Source organism: Ambystoma mexicanum, chromosome 6p (genome assembly GCF_040938575.1).
Source record: "Ambystoma mexicanum isolate Mex_15411 chromosome 6p, UKY_AmexF1_1, whole genome shotgun sequence".
NCBI classification, from domain to species: domain Eukaryota; kingdom Metazoa; phylum Chordata; class Amphibia; order Caudata; family Ambystomatidae; genus Ambystoma; species Ambystoma mexicanum.
The window spans coordinates 176,968,968-176,982,769 of record NC_090935.1 but is presented as its reverse complement, the minus strand read 5'-3'; positions in this window follow the sequence as shown (position 1 = coordinate 176,982,769).

Below are 13,802 nucleotides of genomic sequence, written 5' to 3'. Positions count from 1 at the left end.
GGTTGTGTTTCCTCACTTTCTGTGATGTCATCAGAGGTCAAGGGTCGTGATGTGTCACTTCTGCTACCCATGGCATTTTGGTGAAATGACGTCCCTAGTGGCTTCCTCTGTAACTCTTTCACCTCAGTCCCTTCTTGAGAGCTTGACTTTGACTACTTGACCACAGCCGTCATTCGGTGAGTGGCAGGATGCTATGGATCTCTGTCTTGCCTGTATTGGGAATCTACTTACACCATCAAATCATACGGTCCCCGGAAGATGCAGAAATACACCACATATAATCGTTCCCTTTCCTTGATTAATGGAAACTAGTAGAAAATGCCATTCGAAATATCTACAACGCTCCGAGGTATGTATTTCAAAGTGTTTTTCATTTTGATTGCTCAACTCATATATTCAAAGTGGAGGTGCTGTAAAACATAATATAGCTGGTACCTGATAGTGCAGGCGTAATCTGCCGAAAAGCCATCTAAAGACTTCTTGCACCATTATATAGTTTGCAGCAATAAATTGCCTTAAAATCCATACTGGTTATTCGTGAAAGTTTGAGAAGATTTTCAATTTGTGCAATTTACTGTACATGTTTCATTTGAACAGTCTGCTGTTAGCATATCATTTTCCTATTTTATGACTTGTACCACTTCCCTCTGTGAAATGTGCTCTTTAGAACATTTGATTGTGTTTTTTATATTAGAACATTCTACTTTATAAAAGCAGTTCACGAGAGTCTTAATATGCATGTTTATGACCTTCAAATTACAATGCATTACATGCAAAAAAAGGTATGCATAAATTGTGAAAAATGTACAGGTTATTTTATGTGACTCTAAAGCAAGAAGTTAACGGTCTCTCTTTTCATAAGTATAGCTCGTAAGAAAGTTGAACGTGCGGATTTTTGATATGCCCGATTATATTTGACAAGTCAAACTAACTTTGAAAAAGATCAGCTCCACAGATTTCTGAACGCATCCAGACCCTGTATGAGAAATGGGCCATTGTGTATGATGGGAAAATATTTTCTAAATGACTGCAATAAGTATGGCAACAAAATGTCTCTTTTCACAAGTGCATGTTTGCCTTACCATGAATATATAACATCTTCCAAATGATTACATTAGTACTATTTAGTGTGGTGGTTTTGACCCAGTTTCCTTCTCTGCAATGAGACGCACACCGAAGTTAAAAATGTACTTGTGCTGATGGACTCTTGCCCTTCATCTATCACCTCACTGAGGCGGCCCAACAAGGATGAAACAAGTGTCCAGGGTTACTGATGGTAGTCTTGTTCAGAGGAGAATTTCCTAGCATTTTGGTGCTGGACTGCCCAAGTTTGTGGGACCAGACTGATAGCAAAATGATATTTTCCCTCTGTGAAGGGGACAGTGAGCTAAACCGTGGTTGTGGACCCTCCTGAGTGGAAGAAATTCCATAGAACAGGGTATTTGACCCATGTTAGCTGTCAGTAGAGGGGCTCCCACACTCCTTTAAAATGTGTAAAACATGGGGTTTCACCCTATGTAACCAAGGGTAATCCAGGTGTGGACCCCTTGCTCCCTGTGCCATAGAGAGGCTCATTTTCACCTCACTAAAGAGGCCCGACAAGGCTGAAATACGTGTCTGGGGTTGCTGATTTTACTCTTGTTCAAAGAAGAATTGACTAGCATTTCACTGCTGAGCTGCCCTAATGCGTGGGGCCAGACTGATATGCAAATGGATATTTCTCCTCTGTGAAGGGTGCCTTGAGCTAAAACGTGGTGTAGACCCTCCCGAATGGAAGAAATTCCAGAGAACAAAAGTATTTGGGCCATGTTCGATCTAATTACAGGGGCTTCCACACTGCTTTTTCCTTTCTGACAGATGTACCTGTTTAGCTACTGATAAAATACGCACTTACCCCGCTGCAGATAATGCAGCTTGAACTGTGAGTCTCGGCAACTGCCGAAAAGGGGGACAGGCTCAACACAGTCTCAGAAATCCTCAAAGGTTTGCTGTATGAGCTGAATGACTGTTCAGGCAGTTACCTCAAATTTGTATCCTCAACAGGGCTGCATCATCAGATAGGACCCAGCGTACTGAAAGTCTGCCTACCTGGAAGTGTCTTCAGGGTTACCCAGATTGCCCTGCTATAGAATGGCCCATTGGCGGCCAAGTAGGGCTAATGGCCCGTTCAGTGCACTTCTTTATTTGTATATGTTTTTATTTGAAAAACACATGTTGCAATTTAGATTTTAAATGACTTATAATAACACATTTACACATAGCAGGAAGGGTGGCTGTATAATAGCCCAGACATGGAACAAGTGGTTAGCCAGTTAATGAAAATGTGAAGAAAGTGTAACATAGAACAGAGGCAACAGAGGCTGGTGCTTATATTGTTCAATGAAAGTGGCCTCCCATCTCATTTGTATGTCTGCTTATTGTGGCATAAAAACCTGTACCAGCAACAAGCATCCCATAGCAGTATGCGTTACAATCACGTAACACATGGAGCACCCAGCGCATTAACACTGTGTTCAGCATTTGCACTCTCAGACAATATATTTTCAGAATATCACACTATTCCCACTCTTTCTCAGTTACATACTTGTAACCTAAGCTGTACGATTTTCACAGATCCAGAGCAGCCCATCATATTCTTTTGTTCTCCTCCTAAATCCATATTTCACACATTATATTCTTAACTTGGCCATATCTGGCCTCCTGTCTTGTCGATCCTGTTCTGTGATGTGTGACAAGCCGTAGGAATTCGTACCTTCTCCCCAAGGGGGAGCATCCCCCTGTGAGGCTAGGAAGGTGAGCCGGCTCTGCAACACCCTCCCTGTGGTTTGGAGCAAGTTGCACCTCACTGGGGAGACACTCCTCCTTTTGGGTCAAGGACTCCCATTCCGGTGAGGAACTCCCTCAAGAATATTCCCATTTTAGCTCTTCGGTCATATATTCCTTTAACTAAGAAGATACCATAAACTGATCTGAGGTGGAGGACCTGTGGAGGAAAAGAGAAGTCATGGAAGAAAGAGAGAAGAAAGGAATACTAGCATATGAAAGGGGAGGAGCATGGAGATGAGAAGAAAAAGCCAGCAAGTTACAAAGCATTGGGCAAGCAGACACTAAGGAGAGGCTGGACACTCTGCGTCCTGAACTAAACAAAAATCAGAGAGAGATGCATCTAATAACGTCGAGAAGGAGGGAAGTGAAGTCGGACGCAATGCGTCCTAACAGCTGCGAAACAAACGAGATGGAGAGTAGTGGCATGATGACAAGAAGCATGTGGTGGACAGGGGTCATGTAAATACAGCTGATACTACTCAGCCAATAAGGGACAAGCTGGTAAGTGAAAGGCCAGAGTGTCTGCAACTTCAGTGACATGGACAAAGGGATGTAAAGGAACCAGAAGAAGCCAACCTGACAAATGGAAGTGACAACCGGGAGGGAATCAAGAACCCAGTGACATTAGTCCAACAAGCCAAAGGTAACAGGGAAGATCGCAGACCCGGGAGGGGGACAAAGGATTGTTATCAGAATGCTCATACTCGTCACTGTGAAGGAGAAGAACATGCAATTTTAATATCTAGAAATATGAATGAGAATAACTATTGGAATGGTCTTACTCATCCCAATGCGGACAAAGGCACTCTAACATTAAAAGCCAGTGAAACAAGTAAGAATCGTTACTGGAAGTATGAAACTCATCTCAGTAAAGGACAAGAATATATTACATTGATATCTAGACAAGTGAATGTAAATGATTACTGGAACACTGATTCTCATCCCATAGAGAGAGAGGAAAATATCATGTAAATGCCCAATAGAGGGAATGAGAATCAATATTGGAATATTCAAACCCATATCAATCAGGAAAGAATCAATAAAGAAGAGAGGACAACAACCAGAGAATGTATCACACGAGAGATTTGCCAACATTTGACAACCCTACCAGGGAAAATGAGAAACTGTATCATTCATAACAAAAGTAGTAAATATAACAGGAAAGGAACAGAAATGTGTAATCAAAGAAAAGACAGATGAAAGCCCAAGAAAGTACTAAATGAACCGTGTGAATTGATAAATACACTCTCCAGAGACTATTTGAGAATAACCTATTGAACCAAAGTTCGCAAGGAGCCAATATACCTGGAGAAGGGAGTCATTCTCATGTCCTTAGTTATTAGGTAAGGGATAGGGTCAGATAGGTTAGTTTGGACTTTCACTGATGACTGATGAGCACCTTTGTTAATTCTGTTAAGCAGGGACACCTTATAGTAGAGGGATAGATAAACCTGTACCCTTTTTTTGATAAAGCGACCTATCAAATGAATCACCTGAGTCTGCATCCTTCTTCTGACCCATCACAGATGCCTCCATGGAATCACGTAAAAGACGCAAAAGATAATCCCAAGTCAAAAAGCCACCATGATTTACCTAGGTGGCTGAAGCACATCTCGAGCCCAATGAGCAGCCAACCACCACATGTTATGCACTTCTATTGCTCCTATAAACTGCTTCACAATATATCAAACAAGCTGAGAAGATTCTATCTGCAATACCATACTAATACCAATACCTTAGATAGAGACGTAATTGGGAGACCCAGTATATGTCAGAGCAGAACAGCTTCCAAAATATATAGCCACTTTGTACTTACATTTCCAAAATACTGTAAGCCATTTAAAATAGTAGATATTTAGCTCTGTCTATACTCTAGAAAAAATCATTTCAGACTGTAGCCACTCCAATTTTTGACGTGCCCCATGGTATGAAGTTTTCTCATGATTTTCAGTTGAATACACACCTGCAGGTTTTCATCTGACTTCTTACTGGGTGGAGAACATACCAAGATGTAGGTAGTCAAGAGCAACCTCAATAATTTGATTATTTATTGTCCAGATCATTTGAGGAGCTTTTCCTTCTCACTAAAACACATAATTCTGTAGATTCATAATCAGGCCATTATCAGTAGTTCATTTCCCTATGGCAATCAATGCTGTTTGCAAGCCAATAGTGGGTGGTCCTTAAGTATTATATTATCCACATAGACAATCATTTTGCTGTGTGTATCCCACTTTTGGGTAGATAGCGGTGTAGACTATCCAGTGCTGTAGGCATGACATCCATATTTGTTTAATTATTTATTTACTTTTTCATGTATAAATTGCACAAAAACTCACAGTCATCAAGACATTGTTACAGAGACTTGTAATGGACACAAATCGTCAGTTAGACCAGACATAACTGTACATTAGGGTGTATGCCTGACTAGGCAAACAACCAAGTTTTGAGGGATCTCTGGAATACCCAGTATGAAGGTGCAGCTCTCATGCTGAGTTCAAGAAAATTCGACTGTTTGGCTCCGATGGATGGAATACTCGAGCCTCCAGGTTTAGCACATCTGAATTTAGGCTGGCAAAGGCTGTGTGCATAAGAGGTCCTAGTTGGCCTTGAAGAATCAGCTTTAGTGATTTTCTGAGAGAGGTAGGGGGATGCAGAATTGGAGAAGCACCTGGAAGTAATGGACAATGTATTAAAGATAATCTGTTTGCAATTTGGTAGCCAACGTACCACTCTCCTGGCAGAAGAGATGTGCTCATGTTTGGGAATGTTAACAGCTGCTGAGAGAGCATTATTTTGTATGATTTACAGCTTCTGGAAGTTTTAGGATGAAGAGGTGCCAGCATTACAAAAGTCAAACCTGGAGCGAATGATTGCTTGTGCAATGGTCAAACAATTGTCTGAGGATAATAAGGATCTGGATGCATTTATCAGTTTGGTCGTGTAGGCTGCGGAGGAGGCAATGCGTTCAGTTGACGGGATAATTAAAGGGTGGAATCAAGGTAGAGGTGGAGATGGGGATCAGAGTGTCGTCAATTTTGAAGGCTGTGCATTGGGCATTGAGCTTTTCTAGCACTGCAGGTGGTCCTACCAGCAGGATCTCTGTCTTTGCACCATTAAGACAGAGGCGGTTGGCTGCCATCCAGGCTTGGATGGTTGTGTAAGTAGTGTAAAGGGTGCTCAAGTCTTCCTTGTAGTTACCAGAGAGGGGGAGGAGAATGTGTGTGTTGTCGACATAGTAGGTGTAGGCTATACCAATGGAGTCAACAATGTCAAAGAGAGGTTTGGTGAAGATGTTATAGAGCATGAGGGATATGCAAGATGCTTGTGGTGCCCCACAAGGGATCAGTGCTGGTGAGTCACTGGTGCTCTCAGAAAACACTCTCATGACTCTCCCCTCTAGAAAGGAAGCAATCTGTGTTGTGGCTTTTGGCGAGAAGTTAACTGAGGTGGTGACATGTTGGCAGAGTATTTGTGATCCATCAAGTCAAATGCTACCAACAGATCAAGAAGAAGAAGGGCAGGTTTCCCCTCATCCCTGATCTCACATAAAGGTTGAAGAGTAAGAGCACCAGCATGCAGCCTTGCTTAAATCCTGTTATTGTTCTGGGAAAGTCACCCATACCATTCAGCCTGAGGTGTTGCTAGGGGGTGGGGATGAGGGGGTTATAGCCCCGGGTCTTTTAGTTGAAGCCTCAGATAGAAGCCCAGGAGCTACAATCTAATGACTAGCTAGCCCGGGTCCTGACAGTCTCAACATTAGCATGGCCCCAGAACTATTCCTGACCTGGCAACACCCCTGCATTCAGCCTTATCCATAACGCTGTTTCAGTGTGCAATTGGTAGATTATATTAAGCAGTCCTGCGGGTATCCCCCAATGTTGCAATATCATCCACCATTTCTCTGTATCAATGGTGTCAACTGCCCCACTGGAATCTATGAACACTACATAGAAAGGTGGCTCACTCGTGTTAGCCTGGTCAGTGAGGGTTTACAGAATAGTTATGTTCTGTCTTGCACCACACCTTTTTCTAAAGCCTGTTTGAAGTGAATTGATGAGCAATTTCTTACTGGTCCAGTTGGCATCTCCTTTCAAAAGGAGAGTAGCGAAAACGTTACTGGAAGTATCCAGTATTGCTAATAAGTATTGCTAACAACCTAGGCCTTTCTGGGTTTTACCTATTGCCTTCTTTAAATACCGGGTTGAGTAAAGATTGCTTCCAGTTATTAAGAATTGTAATGTTTTTCATAATGATCCTGAAATGCATCATGGGGATTCTGGCCCAGAAAAGAGGGTCTCTGTCATCAAGTTATTCATGATCCCCTCCGGCCCAGAAGCCCCAGAGTTAGTCAAACTCCGTATGATTATTTCAAGGTGAATGTCTTCAATGTTATTCATCTTATACGTGGTAGCAGGCACTATCAGTTCAGATGGCTCCTTTTTTTAAAACCTGTCCTGAATAAAAGCTTTCCATGTATTCTCACGTATTACTTGTATTAAAAAGGTGACAGAGCCAGACTTTTTACTATTGATAAGTGACCAGAATTATTTTGAATCATTTGTCAAACACATGTTAATCACGGCTTGCAAATTCCTAGTTCTGTAGGGTTTTTATGCATTGCAGGCCAGTTTTTCCATCACTTGTTGAGCCTTTTCACATGACTTTTAGTGGCTTCTTCCACATTCAATATTCTTATGTCATGCCACAATTCACATTTGTGCACTACTATTGGTATTTTGTAATTTAAGTCTGTGGGTCTTATGATGTACCTCACTGACTTTTTACCCCAACAATCTATGTACTGGCCTATGTATGGACCATAGGTGTAGATCCTCTGGATCCTTCCAAGGTTTGCAAAAGGTATCTCAATATGCCCATTCAAGTTCTAAATTTAAATTGTGGATATCCTTTGACGTCCATTGTATTCTATAGCCTTGTGACATAGTCTCAAGGGTGCCTTCCATGAATCTTGTTTTGTTTTTTAACATTAAGGTTCAAGTCAACTAAACCATGTTTACTAATGGCATATACCCAGATGGGGAATTGATGCAGTCTATACATAAATACTCTAAAACTGCTGTTGTATTTGCCATTTGTCACGTTGCATTACCCGAGGTATTGCGGCAAGCTCTCCCATTTATCACAAAAGCTCACAATTAGCCCTTAAGTGGACCCAATCCTGAGAATTGGGTTCCCCTTACTATAAGAGAGATTTGCAGTCGGGATGCGTGGAGACACTCAATCCTTAAATAGTTTGTTGTCGAAAGGCACCCCACAATGTTCATTAAAACCCCCACCTATTATAGCTATCATGGTACCTGTAAAAACACTCTCTATAGCACTCTCTATGTTCATCATTCCTCAAGATGTTCCATAATTTGCTGTGTATGGTGCCTACCTTTACGACTATATACATCAATGACTAAGAGAGAAGCATCAACACCAATTTAGATTTTTGCCGCCAATATAAAAGAGGGTACATTGCCAGATGGGCAGACAGGGTAGAGCCTGAGTGGGCAAGGCCCACCGACAATCTGTAAATTCCCACTCAGCAGTGCTGTGTAGGAATTTACAGATGTTAATGTCACTGCAGAGGGCCCAACCTCTTTAGCTTCAGGCACCACTGTAGACAATCCTAGCTATGCCTCTGTGTAACATTGCTCAAATGTATCTGGAACAATATCATAGAATTTATGACACCCAGTATCCATCTTCCCATGGGACGTCCCACAATGTTTCTTTTTAGCGGGAATTTATAATTAAGTTATAGGCATCATGATGGAAAACCTCCTCTAAACATTTCTCGTGTATTAAGAAGAAATCTGCCTTACACAACATTTTTATGGAGTCCTTGCTTCCCATTTGATGCTTGTGGCCTCTAGTATTCAACACTGTGATTTGTGTTCTTTCCTTAGGGACGCTGCACATATTTGGGTTGCAGCACACTAGGTAACCAAGCCCATTTTTCTTGTTCAAGCTCAATTTGTTTCCTAGATTCAGGGTCACTAGTTTCAATTTGTTTGCCCTCTTGAGTTAAGATTATTTGAATGGGAGGGATAATTTTGTGTGGTCAATATGTTGTTTGACGCACAAATGTAATATCATAACCCATATGCAAGAAGGCAGCATTGTACATTAGTACATTATCAAAGGGGAAAAATATCACGGTGGCAAATTTGGAAAGCTGGCACACACCAAAATGGTATCTGTCAGAATGGTAACATATGACCGTAGCCAATTATCAAAGTGGCAACATATCATAGTGGCAAGATATCAAAGTAGCCAAATATCACAGTGGAAAACTATCCCAGTTGTAAATGATCAAAGTGACAAACTATTATAGAGGCAAACGATCAAAGTCGGCATATATCACAGTGGGAAACTACTAAAGTGTTAAAATATCACAGTATTTGTATTTATTTTATTTGTAAATCGCTCCTGGCCCTGGAGCAGCTGGGCGCATATGTATCCTAGCTATGCCTCTGTGTAACATTGCTCAAATGTATCTGGAACAATATCATAGAATTTATGACACCCAGTATCCATCTTCCCATGGGACGTCCCACAATGTTTCTTTTTAGCGGGAATTTATAATTAAGTTATAGGCATCATGATGGAAAACCTCCTCTAAACATTTCTCGTGTATTAAGAAGAAATCTGCCTTACACAACATTTTTATGGAGTCCTTGCTTCCCATTTGATGCTTGTGGCCTCTAGTATTCAACACTGTGATTTGTGTTCTTTCCTTAGGGACGCTGCACATATTTGGGTTGCAGCACACTAGGTAACCAAGCCCATTTTTCTTGTTCAAGCTCAATTTGTTTCCTAGATTCAGGGTCACTAGTTTCAATTTGTTTGCCCTCTTGAGTTAAGATTATTTGAATGGGAGGGATAATTTTGTGTGGTCAATATGTTGTTTGACGCACAAATGTAATATCATAACCCATATGCAAGAAGGCAGCATTGTACATTAGTACATTATCAAAGGGGAAAAATATCACGGTGGCAAATTTGGAAAGCTGGCACACACCAAAATGGTATCTGTCAGAATGGTAACATATGACCGTAGCCAATTATCAAAGTGGCAACATATCATAGTGGCAAGATATCAAAGTAGCCAAATATCACAGTGGAAAACTATCCCAGTTGTAAATGATCAAAGTGACAAACTATTATAGAGGCAAACGATCAAAGTCGGCATATATCACAGTGGGAAACTACTAAAGTGTTAAAATATCACAGTATTTGTATTTATTTTATTTGTAAATCGCTCCTGGCCCTGGAGCAGCTGGGCGCATATGTATCCAGTTACACAGCATAAGACAGTGGCCACTTAATCACTGTACCATCCCTTCCCTTAATGACGTCATGTCCGAAAGGGGCTGGGTACAGGGTATTGCAGGGCATGGCTAGGACACCAGACAAACATGCAAATAGGAGGCACATTAGCCTATTGTTTTTTACCCTCTGCGTACTGCTCAGGCAATTCTGCACACTTTTAATTTTAGAATTTGGACTGGGGAGGGTTCAGTTGAATTTCCCAGCAGAAACGATGCATGATTTCACAGAGGGATTGTAGGAGAGCAGAATGCAAGAGTGGTCAGATAGATGTCATGTCAAAACAGATCAAAATACCTCAGAGATGGGAAAACAAACAGCTCCTTGCAATAACCATCTCTTCTCCAGACAAACAAATCTCTGTCCTTTATTGAACTGCTTCCAAGCAATGGAGGAAGGGCAGGAGGAGGCCCGGTGGATTCCTGGGCCTGCAGGAGCACTGGATTTCATAAAGGAATTGTGGGAGAGGTGTGGGCAAGATGGCTGCTTGCAAAGCTAATCTGTTTTTTTCGGCATAAGCATAATAAAGAAAAAGAACACCTTACACATCCAACTAACTACACAAATCATTGCTGCTTTAAAGCTTTTAAAACATAGAGTGAGAAATTAGATTTCAAGTTAAAAAGGGTATTTGATTTGATATGATAGGTTATTTATAACGCGGTTAATACCCAGAAATTTCTAGGTGCAGACCTGGGGATCAAACCTGTGTTTCTCTGTGTTTTCTTGCTTCTAAGGCGAGCATGTTGCCCCTGAGCTAACCTCCCGAGATGAACATTTTTCAGAGATGGGAAAAGAAATGGTTCCTTGTAATACCAATCTCCTCTCCAGATAAGATGCACACCTATCCTTTGTGGCTCTCCATCAAGGAACTGGGGAGGAAGGGTGTCAGGTGACTAGAAGGGCTGCATTTCAGAAAGTGATTGTGGGAGTGGGGTTTATGGAATGGCTGCCTGCAAAGCTAACCTCATGTTTGGCAAAAGCTTAAATAAGAGAATTAAAGAATATCAATCTAACTAACAACACCATCCTTGTTTATAGCCTTAAAATGAGAGGGAAACTGATATTAACATTTGAAACAAATCATCATACCTCAGAAAAAATAAACAACTTCTTTATAAACAATATCCACTCCAGAAAAGACAAACCTAGGCAGCAGTACCCTGTGAGGATATCTAATGAGAAAAGGAAAGCAAAAACAAATGGAAAGGCTATTTAAAATCAATCACTCAATTAGAGTGAGTCTCTTAACAAGGACAACTATCATAGTCTCAAGGTCTCCTAGGCATTACTGTTTGGAATGGTGGTAAGGCTGTTCAGAGAGCCTGGAATCATAGAGGAGGCACACCATGGGGCTGTATTCAGAGTGCTCGGCTGTTGATGCACTCCGTACATTTGTGATGTCATCTTTGATGTCCTGGGTGTTAGTCTTAGCATTGCACGGTGGTGGCGGGAGTTATGGTTGCTTAGCTTACCATAACTGGCGAATTTCAAGGGTTTTTCGGTTTTACTTGGAACCATAACGTCCCTTTAACAACATTTTTTCACTGAATTTCATAGGTTTTTAGTAGCGCAACTTAACCATAATGTCCCTTTAACAATGTTTTTTCTCTGAATTTCATAGGTTTTTAGTAGCGCAACTTAACCATAACGTCTCTTTAACGTTATGGTGAAGATAAATTGGCTTCCAACATAATTACCTCACAGACAGTCCACAACTAAGACCAAGACCAGACCTACAGAGTACTCAGAACATATCTCACCTGAAATAGTAAGTGTACTTCATTTTACTCATATATTTATAAACTTTCTGTATTAGACTAAAAAAAAAATATTATAGATTTTTTTTTTTCTCACAGAAATGTCTAGTACTCTGGAATGGCTAGAGGAGCACTTCCCACATGACGAAATGTCAGAAGATAGTGAAGCTAATGGTACACACTTTACAATATAAACCATGTAATTGTTATTATTTTATATATATTTAACATATATATTTCATTTTGTACAGAGCATACCAAAATAGAAAATATCTCTGAAGAAACTGTTATGGAAAACACGCTTGACAGCATAAAAGAAAAAATGGATTTATTATTGACCAATTTTAATAATTTGAAAACTTTTGTTGAGGATCATTTTAAAACAAAAACCTCATACCATTGTCCCACATGTACTTGTCCCCCCTCACCATATCCCAGTCAATTATCCCTAAATCCTCTCCATAACCCAAAACTTTTGATGAGACTTCCATCCCTTCTTCATCTGACACCAATCATGTTGAAACCCCTAATACTCCTGTTTTTGTTTCTGTTTCTGCCTCACCTTCTCTGTCATAAATTATTAATATATGTTAAATAAAGTGACATTTTTATATTGTGTTGTAATTAGTTCCCGTTTTTTATTTTTTTAAAAACAATGTAGGTGTCCGCGGACAGCGCGGGTGTTCTGAAATGTTTGTAAATAAATGAAAATGGAGGTGTCCTGAAGAACACTATACCTGTCCGTACTGTTCGCTAGCAGTTGAAACTGTTCTAAGAACCCAATTGGTGTCCTGAAATGTTTGTAATTAAATGAAAATGAAGGTGTCCTAAAGAACACTATACCTGTCCGTACTGTTCGCTAGCAAGTTGAAACTGTTCTAAGAACACACGCGGTGTCCTGAAAGGTTCGTAATTAAACAAAAATGGAGGTGTCCTGAAGAACACTATACCTGTCCGTACTGTTCGCTAGCAAGTTGAAAGTGTTCTAGAACACACACAATGTCCTAAAATGTTCGTAAATAAACGAAAATGGAGGTGTCCTGAAGAACACTATACCTGTCCATGGTGTTCGCTAGCAAGTTGAAACTGTTCTAAGAACACACACGGTGTCCTGAAATGTTCGTAATTAAATGAAAATGGAGGTGTCCTAAAGAACACTATGGGCCTCATTCCGGGTTTGGAGCTAACCATGGAGTAATTAGCTCCATGGTTGCCTCCGAAACTGTCCCAAATCCGGCATAAAGAACACTATGGGCCTCATTCCGGGTTTGGAGGTAACCATGGAGTAATTAGCTCCATGGTTGCCTCCGAAACTGTCCCAAATCCGGCATGGTGAATGGAGTAATTACCGGTCCATTCCAGGGTTGGAGGGACCGGTAATTCCCCATTCACCTTTTGCCCTTCCCCATTCCCATTTCTGCCCCATAGGGCTCAATGGGAATGGGGAAGGAGGTAATTACGGCACCATAGATTACAGTACCGTAATTACCTCCTAAGTACCTTTGCGTGTCCCGTACTTAACTCCTGCTAAAAGCTGGAGGTAAGGAAGGACCCACAAAGGGACCTCGGAATACAGAGGTAAGGGATTACCGGCATCAGCACCCTTACCGGTGCTGGTAATTCCTTACCTCCAACCTCAGAATGACCCCCTATACCTTTCCGTACTGTTCGCTAGCAGTTGAAACTGTTCTAAGAACCCAATTGGTGTCCTGAAATGTTCGTAATTAAACAAAAATGGAGGTGTCCTAAAGAACACTATACCTGTCCGTACTGTTCACTAGCAAGTTGAAACTGTTCTAAGAACCCAATTGGTATCCTGAAATGTTTTTAAAAAAACGAAAATGGAGGTGTCCTAAAGAACACTATACCTGTCCG